An 11,191-nucleotide genomic window follows, 5' to 3' on the forward strand; every position below is an offset into this window, starting at 1 on the left:
ATGCCAACCCCCAGTTCCATCATCGCCACCTCACCCGCTGTTAAGATAACCTTCAGGCCAACTTGGGGCCCAAGGCTGGTTAGGAGACACGTATGTAATTAAGTGTAGTAGCACTGTAATCTTTCCCTGCTCCTCTGCTCTTACCTCTTTCCCTTTGTCTTTTACACTCACACCTCTCTCCCCACATTTCTTCCTCTGTTATTAAAATTTGTACCAGCTATGCATTGAAGTACAGATTGTACTAATATTTTTAAATAATATTAGAATTACAATATTTATAACACTTGGATAATGAACTTCTTTCAATAAAGCGTTTCACATTCTCTACTGTTTGAATGAATTCTCTCATTTGATGAAATACCACACCTATCCTGTCCTCAGTTCAGATGAAGGAAATGAGATAGATGAACCTATTTACATGATGCATAGGAAGTGTAGTGTACTGTTTCTTTAAAATTCTGTTTCTGTATATATGAATTACAAAACAGCCTTTTAACTAGTTAAATCATGTTTCTAGTCTATTGCATAGTTAATGTGTAACCAACCATTGATGTCCCAATACCAGGATTGGTAAACACTGTTGAAGTGTATAATTGTAATACATACATGCAGACAGCATCATTCAAAGAATGCCGTTTGATATGACTGGAAAATAATGTCTCAGACATTCATACCTGAACCGCAGCTTTATTTGCCAAGGTAGAGTACATGATCCGTGAATATATTCAATGTACAGGCTACAATGTGGGGATATCATGCTTGGTAATAACTTGCATCCTTGGCACAAAGTTATATTATATTATACTCAATCCATAGGCTTCATTGATGCCAGTCAGACTGTTTTGAAGTTGATACAACCGGCTATGATAGCTGAGGTTCATAGCTAGGTTCTGAACTAATATGTATACCAAACGTTTGGGTCCATACACAGATCGGCTACACATCATAGGCATACAGGTATTTTTATCCTCCACTACACAATAAACAAGAAAATAGTTTGCTAGTTACGTATTCAACAAGGCAAGCTTACAAAATTGTACATTCAATTTGCAGTAAATGCTTTACCTAGCTAGATTATTTACATCCACTGTTTTACAAGACGACAGCCTGGTTTGCTGGTTGTTTCAGGAGTCCCTAAAACAAACAACACGAATTACAATTTCATACCCATGTCACAACGCCCATAACACTAGCTAGCTGGCTACTGTTAGCTAGTCAGCTAGCTTGCTAAATCGCGATTTTCGCAAATGAACTTTATGACAAAAAAATATGCATAATCGTTTGTCTCTACATTAACTAACATATTCCTGTTGACTGTACATTTTAGCATGCTCCGTTATGACGTTATAATCCCTTACATTTGCTTCCATCCTAGTATTTCTGTCAGGCATCTTTGCAGCAGCTGAGCCGGGTTGCAGCCTATTCATTAGGTACCAAACACAGGAAAATACCTGAGGTTGTCCAATAAGAAACGCTCGTTTTCGTTTTCCAGTGCAAATTGTTTGCCTACGTTTTGCTCATGTATGCACTAATGAATAATGATCCTGCTATGGTAACAATGTCCTTTTTTTGTCCTATGGCGCCCCTTACTGTCTGTAATACGTAGCTACTCACCCACAAATCATGCAAAGGAAAAACCAAGGAGGCCGAGATGCAAAAAGTGCCAGTGAAAAGTGCTAACAGGTGATAAACAGCACTGATGATTAGGCATAGAAGCCCAAACGTATTCTCCTTTTTTATTCATCACATTTGATCACTTTGCATCAAGGCTGACACTCAGTACCACCCCAACTCAGACACCCTACAGGACCAGTGAGTAGCTGTATAATACACACAGTACCCCCCCCAACTCAGACACCCTACAGGACCAGTGAGTAGCTGTATAATACACACAGTACCACCCCAACTCAGACAACCTACAGGACCAGTGAGTAGCTGTATAATACACACAGTACCAGCCCAACTCAGACAACCTACAGGACCAGTGAGTAGCTGTATTCTGCCCAACCAAGCAAAAAGTCAGTAACTGCTCATTTGGTCAAAAATGTGTTAATGTAATTTTTGCTACATTAAATACATGCTTAATCATGTGGACAAGTATCCTGCCTCTATTCTATTGTGTTCTGGTGAAAATTGGGGTTATGTTATTTTGCTTGGTAGGGCGGTATTATACACACACACTCACGCATGTATTATACACACTAACACAGACACTTTCTTTTTAAATACATATTTTATTGCATGTATGAGTGCATACAATTATTGACAATTAAGTACAAATGTATGCTTTTAAAATGCTTCTTATCTAAACACACACTATATATGCCACAACTGTAACACAATTAGTTTGCAATTCTAACAAGCTCCTTGGTATGTGACAATACTTTTATTCAGCTCAGCTTTTTCCTTCAGTTCCTGAAAGTCCTGTTGAAAGTTGTTGAGCTGGGTCTGAGAGCCTTGGACCACGACGGTACCGGTGTGATAAAGATTCACTGTAATAACATCCTTAAAGTGACTGTCATCCACATACGCTTTGACCTGTATGGCATTGTTGATGTCTCTCTCTTTAGTGTTGGGGTAGGCTTGGTGCAGTGCACTACACCAGGCTGCGGGGTGCGCCGTGTAGAAAATATAGTTGGTTTTGACTCTGTTCCTCAGTGCTTTTCTGTAATCTACTATCAGAGTCTCAGGATGTTTCCTCAAGACTTCCCCCTTGTGATGTTTCCTAGCCTCAGAATCCAAACCTTCAGGGTATGGGATTTCAATGGCCTGCACCACACCTAGATGGATGCTGCCGCTAAGCAGTAAGGGCTTTACTCCAGCCCCCTTAGGTTTTACCTTCAGCAACAGTGACAGTCCTCGTCCTGTTCTTCCAAAACCCCGGAACATTTCAAATAACGTTGTGAACTTTAAGGTTAAAAAAGGTAGTAGGCTTGTCTTCAGTATCTCACGTTGTTGTTGTCTATTTAGTCCTGGGCAATCTGGGTAATTTGTCCCTCTGTCCTAATGTTGCCTGTTGAACATGCAAAACATGCGGAGATCAGAATATTGAAAACAGAAGTACTAACTTAGTCTCGATCTTAAAGGTGCATACAGCTCATTACAAGTGCCAACAACAAATCTGCCAGTCTGCCCTTCCCAGGCGCCATGGACGTCGATTAAGGAGGCGTTGGGTTAAATGCCTTAATCGACGTTGAATGCAGTTGTGAAACTGACTATGTATCGCCTTTCCCCTTTCCCAACCAAGGTTTATTATTATTACTTTCGTCCGCTACAGAAACTAAAACTAAACATGAAAACTAACCAAGACATCATTATCTTACCAGGAATATGATGATTCAAATCGTCAAAAACCGCTGCGACTGCAACCGCTGCGACTTCAAAAAAAGAGGTTCCTCCTGCATTTTTCAAAAAATTACAAACGCTTCCGGCGGTGTTTTGAGCGGATGCGTATCACATGAAGACGTTGCAATCTGAATGTGACCAGTGTTTTCCATGTTATCATATAATATTTCTCATGCCACTATTCATACACAACAACAAACTACTACTACTACTACACAGTACTTGTGTTTATGAGTTCGCCAGATCAGAGGCAGTAGGGTGGTGGTGGTGGAGAGAGCGAGAGAGCGAGATAGTTATAGTTGGGTGGGTCATCCGCTGTACTGTAGGTGGCATATGCTTCGGGAAATGCTTACAGAGAATGCTGCAAGCACACACACACACACACACACACACACACACACACACACACACACACACACACACACACACACACACACACACACACACACACACACACACACACACACACACACACACACACACAAGCAGTGTGTGGTAAACCATGACAGTGACTCTGACTGGATAGTGCTGATAGGTTGAACACTGTGTCAGAATGTGCAAAATAAATTACCACCAGTTCATCATCACTTCTAGCCATTTCCCAGAGGATATATAATCTGGTTGTCAATATTTAACAGGGTTAATTAGAATTAAAGACAGACAATTCAGGAAGTGATTTTATTTTAAATGTAAAACATTTAACATCAATAAAAACATATAAATAATAAATAAATAAATAAATAAAAAAACAAATACCCTATGGGCCCTGGTCAACAGTAGTATTCTACCCTATGGGCCCTGGTCAACAGTAGTCCACTACCCTATGGGCCCTGATCAACAGTAGTACACTACCCTATGGGCCCTGGTCAACAGTAGTACACTACCCCATGGGCCCTGGTCAACAGTAGTCCACTACCCCATGGGCCCTGGTCAACAGTAGTCCACTACCCTATGGGCCCTGGTCAACAGTAGTCCACTACCCTATGGGCCCTGGTCAACAGTAGTCCACTACCCTATGGGCCCTGGTCAACAGTAGTCCACTACCCTATGGGCCCTGGTCAACAGTAGTACACTACCCTATGGGCCCTGGTCAACAGTAGTCCACTACCCTATGGGCCCTGGTCAACAGTAGTCCACTACCCTATGGGCCCTGGTCAACAGTAGTACTCTACCCTATGGGCCCTGGTCAACAGTAGTATCCCACCCTATGGGCCCTGGTCAACAGTAGTATTCTACCCTATGGGCCCTGGTCAACAGTAGTACTCTACCCTATGGGCCCTGGTCAACAGTAGTGTTCTACCCTATGGGCCCTGGTCAACAGTAGTACACTACCCTATGGGCCCTGGTCAACAGTAGTACACTACCCTATGGGCCCTGGTCAACAGTAGTATTCTACCCTATGGGCCCTGGTCAACAGTAATGTTCTACCCTATGGGCCCTGGTCAACAGTAGTACACTACCCTATGGGCCCTGGTCAACAGTAGTACTCTACCCTATGGGCCCTGGTCAACAGTAGTACTCTACGCTATGGGCCCTGGTCAACAGTAGTCCACTACCCTATGGGCCCTGGTCAACAGTAGTACTCTACCCTATGGGCCCTGGTCAACAGTAGTATTCTACCCTATGGGCCCTGGTCAACAGTAGTACTCTACCCTATGGGCCCTGGTCAACAGTAGTGTTCTACCCTATGGACCCTGGTCAACAGTAGTACACTACCCTATGGGCCCTGGTCAACAGTAGTACACTACCCTATGGGCCCTGGTCAACAGTAGTATTCTACCCTATGGGCCCTGGTCAACAGTAGTGTTCTACCCTATGGGCCCTGGTCAACAGTAGTACACTACCCTATGGGCCCTGGTCAACAGTAGCACTCTACCCTATGGGCCCTGGTCAACAGTAGTACTCTACCCTATGGGCCCTGGTCAACAGTAGTACACTACCCTATGGGCCCTGGTCAACAGTAGTACTCTACCCTATGGGCCCTGGTCAACAGTAGTACTCTACCCTATGGGCCCTGGTCAACAGTAGTACACTACCCTATGGGCCCTGGTCAACAGTAGTACTCTACCCTATGGGCCCTGGTCAACAGTAGTATCCCACCCTATGGGCCCTGGTCAACAGTAGTATCCCACCCTATGGGCCCTGGTCAACAGTAGTACTCCACCCTATGGGCCCTGGTCAACAGTAGTACTCTACCCTATGGGCCCTGGTCAACAGTAGTACTCTACCCTATGGGCCCTGGTCAACAGTAGTATCCCACCCTATGGGCCCTGGTCAACAGTAGTACTCTACCCTATGGGCCCTGGTCAACAGTAGTACTCTACCCTATGGGCCCTGGTCAACAGTAGTACTCTACCCTATGGGCCCTGGTCAACAGTAGTACTCTACCCTATGGGCCCTGGTCAACAGTAGTACTCTACCCTATGGGCCCTGGTCAACAGTAGTCCACTACCCTATGGGCCCTGGTCAACAGTAGTCCACTACCCTATGGGCCCTGGTCAACAGGAGTCCACTACCCTATGGGCCCTGGTCAACAGTAGTACTCTACCCTATGGGCCCAGGTCAACAGTAGTACACTACCCTATGGGCCCTGGTCAACAGTAGTCCACTACCCTATGGGCCCTGGTCAACAGTAGTACACTACTCTATGGGCCCTGGTCAACAGTAGTACTCTACCCTATGGGCCCTGGTCAACAGTAGTATCCCACCCTATGGGCCCTGGTCAACAGTAGTACTCCACCCTATGGGCCCTGGTCAACAGTAGTACTCTACCCTATGGGCCCTGGTCAACAGTAGTACTCCACCCTATGGGCCCTGGTCAACAGTAGTATCCCACCCTATGGGCCCTGGTCAACAGTAGTAATCTACCCTATGGGCCCTGGTCAACAGTAGTACTCTACCCTATGGGCCCTGGTCAACAGTAGTACTCTACCCTATGGGCCCTGGTCAACAGTAGTACTCTACCCTATGGGCCCTGGTCAACAGTAGTACTCTACCCTATGGGCCCTGGTCAACAGTAGTCCACTACCCTATGGGCCCTGGTCAACAGTAGTCCACTACCCTATGGGCCCTGGTCAACAGTAGTCCACTACCCTATGTGCCCTGGTCAACAGTAGTACTCTACCCTATGGGCCCAGGTCAACAGTAGTACACTACCCTATGGGCCCTGGTCAACAGTAGTCCACTACCCTATGGGCCCTGGTCAACAGTAGTACACTACTCTATGGGCCCTGGTCAACAGTAGTACTCTACCCTATGGGCCCTGGTCAACAGTAGTACTCTACCCTATGGGCCCTGGTCAACAGTAGTACACTACCCTATGGGCCCTGGTCAACAGTAGTATCCCACCCTATGGTCCCTGGTCAACAGTAGTACTCTACCCTATGGGCCCAGGTCAACAGTAGTACACTACACTATGGGCCCTGGTCAACAGTAGTCCACTACCCTATGGGCCCTGGTCAACAGTAGTACACTACTCTATGGGCCCTGGTCAACAGTAGTACTCTACCCTATGGGCCCTGGTCAACAGTAGTATCCCACCCTATGGTCCCTGGTCAACAGTAGTACTCCACCCTATGGGCCCTGGTCAACAGTAGTACTCCACCCTATGGGCCCTGGTCAACAGTAGTACTCTACCCTATGGGCCCTGGTCAACAGTAGTACTCCACCCTATGGGCCCTGGTCAACAGTAGTATCCCACCCTATGGGCCCTGGTCAACAGTAGTACTCTACCCTATGGGCCCTGGTCAACAGTAGTACTCTACCCTATGGGCCCTGGTCAACAGTAGTACTCTACCCTATGGGCCCTGGTCAACAGTAGTACTCTACCCTATGGGCCCTGGTCAACAGTAGTACTCTACCCTATGGGCCCTGGTCAACAGTAGTCCACTACCCTATGGGCCCTGGTCAACAGTAGTCCACTACCCTATGGGCCCTGGTCAACAGTAGTCCACTACCCTATGGGCCCTGGTCAACAGTAGTACTCTACCCTATGGGCCCAGGTCAACAGTAGTACACTACCCTATGGGCCCTGGTCAACAGTAGTCCACTACCCTATGGGCCCTGGTCAACAGTAGTACACTACTATATGGGCCCTGGTCAACAGTAGTCCACTACCCTATGGGCCCTGGTCAACAGTAGTACACTACTCTATGGGCCCTGGTCAACAGTAGTACTCTACCCTATGGGCCCTGGTCAACAGTAGTACTCTACCCTATGGGCCCTGGTCAACAGTAGTACACTACCCTATGGGCCCTGGTCAACAGTAGTACTCTACCCTATGGGCCCAGGTCAACAGTAGTACACTACCCTATGGGCCCTGGTCAACAGGAGTCCACTACCCTATGGGCCCTGGTCAACAGTAGTACTCTACCCTATGGGCCCTGGTCAACAGTAGTCCACTACCCTATGGGCCCTGGTCAACAGTAGTACACTACTCTATGGGCCCTGGTCAACAGTAGTACTCTACCCTATGGGCCCTGGTCAACAGTAGTACTCTACCCTATGGGCCCTGGTCAACAGTAGTACACTACCCTATGGGCCCTGGTCAACAGTAGTACTCTACCCTATGGTCCCTGGTCAACAGTAGTATCCCACCCTATGGTCCCTGGTCAACAGTAGTACTCCACCCTATGGGCCCTGGTCAACAGTAGTCCACTACCCTATGGGCCCTGGTCAACAGTAGTCCACTACCCTATGGGCCCTGGTCAACAGTAGTCCACTACCCTATGGGCCCTGGTCAACAGTAGTACTCTACCCTATGGGCCCAGGTCAACAGTAGTACACTACCCTATGGGCCCTGGTCAACAGTAGTCCACTACCCTATGGGCCCTGGTCAACAGTAGTACACTACTCTATGGGCCCTGGTCAACAGTAGTACTCTACCCTATGGGCCCTGGTCAACAGTAGTACTCTACCCTATGGGCCCTGGTCAACAGTAGTACTCTACCCTATGGGCCCTGGTCAACAGTAGTATCCCACCCTATGGTCCCTGGTCAACAGTAGTACTCCACCCTATGGGCCCTGGTCAACAGTAGTCCACTACCCTATGGGCCCTGGTCAACAGTAGTCCACTACCCTATGGGCCCTGGTCAACAGTAGTCCACTACCCTATGGGCCCTGGTCAACAGTAGTACTCTACCCTATGGGCCCAGGTCAACAGTAGTACACTACCCTATGGGCCCTGGTCAACAGTAGTCCACTACCCTATGGGCCCTGGTCAACAGTAGTACACTACTCTATGGGCCCTGGTCAACAGTAGTACTCTACCCTATGGGCCCTGGTCAACAGTAGTACTCTACCCTATGGGCCCTGGTCAACAGTAGTACTCTACCCTATGGGCCCTGGTCAACAGTAGTTCTCTACCCTATGGGCCCTGGTCAACAGTAGTACTCTACCCTATGGGCCCTGGTCAACAGTAGTCCACTACCCTATGGGCCCTGGTCAACAGTAGTCCACTACCCTATGGGCCCTGGTCAACAGTAGTCCACTACCCTATGGGCCCTGGTCAACAGTAGTACTCTACCCTATGGGCCCAGGTCAACAGTAGTACACTACCCTATGGGCCCTGGTCAACAGTAGTCCACTACCCTATGGGCCCTGGTCAACAGTAGTACACTACTCTATGGGCCCTGGTCAACAGTAGTCCACTACCCTATGGGCCCTGGTCAACAGTAGTACACTACTCTATGGGCCCTGGTCAACAGTAGTACTCTACCCTATGGGCCCTGGTCAACAGTAGTACTCTACCCTATGGGCCCTGGTCAACAGTAGTACACTACCCTATGGGCCCCGGTCAACAGTAGTACTCTACCCTATGGGCCCTGGTCAACAGTAGTATCCCACCCTATGGTCCCTGGTCAACAGTAGTACTCCAACCTATGGGCCCTGGTCAACAGTAGTACTCCACCCTATGGGCCCTGGTCAACAGTAGTACTCCACCCTATGGGCCCTGGTCAACAGTAGTATCCCACCCTATGGGCCCTGGTCAACAGTAGTACTCTACCCTATGGGCCCTGGTCAACAGTAGTACTCTACCCTATGGGCCCTGGTCAACAGTAGTACTCTACCCTATGGGCCCTGGTCAACAGTAGTACTCTACCCTATGGGCCCTGGTCAACAGTAGTACTCTACCCTATGGGCCCTGGTCAACAGTAGTCCACTACCCTATGGGCCCTGGTCAACAGTAGTCCACTACCCTATGGGCCCTGGTCAACAGTAGTCTACTACCCTATGGGCCCTGGTCAACAGTAGTACTCTACCCTATGGGCCCAGGTCAACAGTAGTACACTACCCTATGGGCCCTGGTCAACAGTAGTCCACTACCCTATGGGCCCTGGTCAACAGTAGTACACTACTCTATGGGCCCTGGTCAACAGTAGTACTCTACCCTATGGGCCCTGGTCAACAGTAGTACTCTACCCTATAGGCCCTGGTCAACAGTAGTACACTACCCTATGGGCCCTGGTCAACAGTAGTACTCTACCCTATGGGCCCTGGTCAACAGTAGTATCCCACCCTATGGTCCCTGGTCAACAGTAGTACTCCACCCTATGGGCCCTGGTCAACAGTAGTCCACTACCCTATGGGCCCTGGTCAACAGTAGTCCACTACCCTATGGGCCCTGGTCAACAGTAGTCCACTACCCTATGGGCCCTGGTCAACAGTAGTACTCTACCCTATGGGCCCAGGTCAACAGTAGTACACTACCCTATGGGCCCTGGTCAACAGTAGTCCACTACCCTATGGGCCCTGGTCAACAGTAGTACACTACTCTATGGGCCCTGGTCAACAGTAGTACTCTACCCTATGGGCCCTGGTCAACAGTAGTACTCTACCCTATGGGCCCTGGTCAACAGTAGTACACTACCCTATGGGCCCTGGTCAACAGTAGTACTCTACCCTATGGGCCCTGGTCAACAGTAGTATCCCACCCTATGGTCCCTGGTCAACAGTAGTACTCCACCCTATGGGCCCTGGTCAACAGTAGTACTCTACCCTATGGGCCCTGGTCAACAGTAGTACTCCACCCTATGGGCCCTGGTCAACAGTAGTATCCCACCCTATGGGCCCTGGTCAACAGTAGTACTCTACCCTATGGTCCCTGGTCAACAGTAGTACTCTACCCTATGGGCCCTGGTCAACAGTAGTACTCTACCCTATGGGCCCTGGTCAACAGTAGTACTCTACCCTATGGGCCCTGGTCAACAGTAGTCCACTACCCTATGGGCCCTGGTCAACAGTAGTCCACTACCCCATGGGCCCTGGTCAACAGTAGTACTCTACCCTATGGGCCCAGGTCAACAGTAGTACACTACCCTATGGGCCCTGGTCAACAGTAGTCCACTACCCTATGGGCCCTGGTCAACAGTAGTACACTACTCTATGGGCCCTGGTCAACAGTAGTCCACTACCCTATGGGCCCTGGTCAACAGTAGTACTCTACCCTATGGGCCCTGGTCAACAGTAGTCCACTACCCTATGGGCCCTGGTCAACAGTAGTCCACTACCCTATGGGCCCTGGTCAACAGTAGTCCACTACCCTATGGGCCCTGGTCAACAGTAGTACTCTACCCTATGGGCCCAGGTCAACAGTAGTACACTACCCTATGGGCCCTGGTCAACAGTAGTCCACTACCCTATGGGCCCTGGTCAACAGTAGTACACTACTCTATGGGCCCTGGTCAACAGTAGTCCACTACCCTATGGGCCCTGGTCAACAGTTGTACACTACTCTATGGGCCCTGGTCAACAGTAGTACTCTACCCTATGGGCCCTGGTCAACAGTAGTACTCTACCCTATGGGCCCTGGTCAACAGTAGTACACTACCCTATGGGCCCTGGTCAA

At 48.8% G+C, this 11,191-nt stretch overlaps 1 long non-coding RNA gene across 1 annotated transcript; it reads right to left on the minus strand.

The window, feature by feature from the left end:
- Nucleotides 1-671: 671 nt before the first annotated feature.
- LOC129839369 (uncharacterized) lies at nt 672-1,854 on the minus strand. The gene is made up of 2 exons (XR_008757008.1): nt 1,359-1,854; nt 672-1,134 (listed from the first exon to the last, which is right to left on the minus strand). It is a non-coding gene; the product is annotated as an uncharacterized LOC129839369 (long non-coding RNA).
- Between the last annotated feature and the right edge of the window lie 9,337 nt (nt 1,855-11,191).

Source organism: Salvelinus fontinalis, chromosome 40 (genome assembly GCF_029448725.1).
Source record: "Salvelinus fontinalis isolate EN_2023a chromosome 40, ASM2944872v1, whole genome shotgun sequence".
Classification (NCBI taxonomy): domain Eukaryota; kingdom Metazoa; phylum Chordata; class Actinopteri; order Salmoniformes; family Salmonidae; genus Salvelinus; species Salvelinus fontinalis.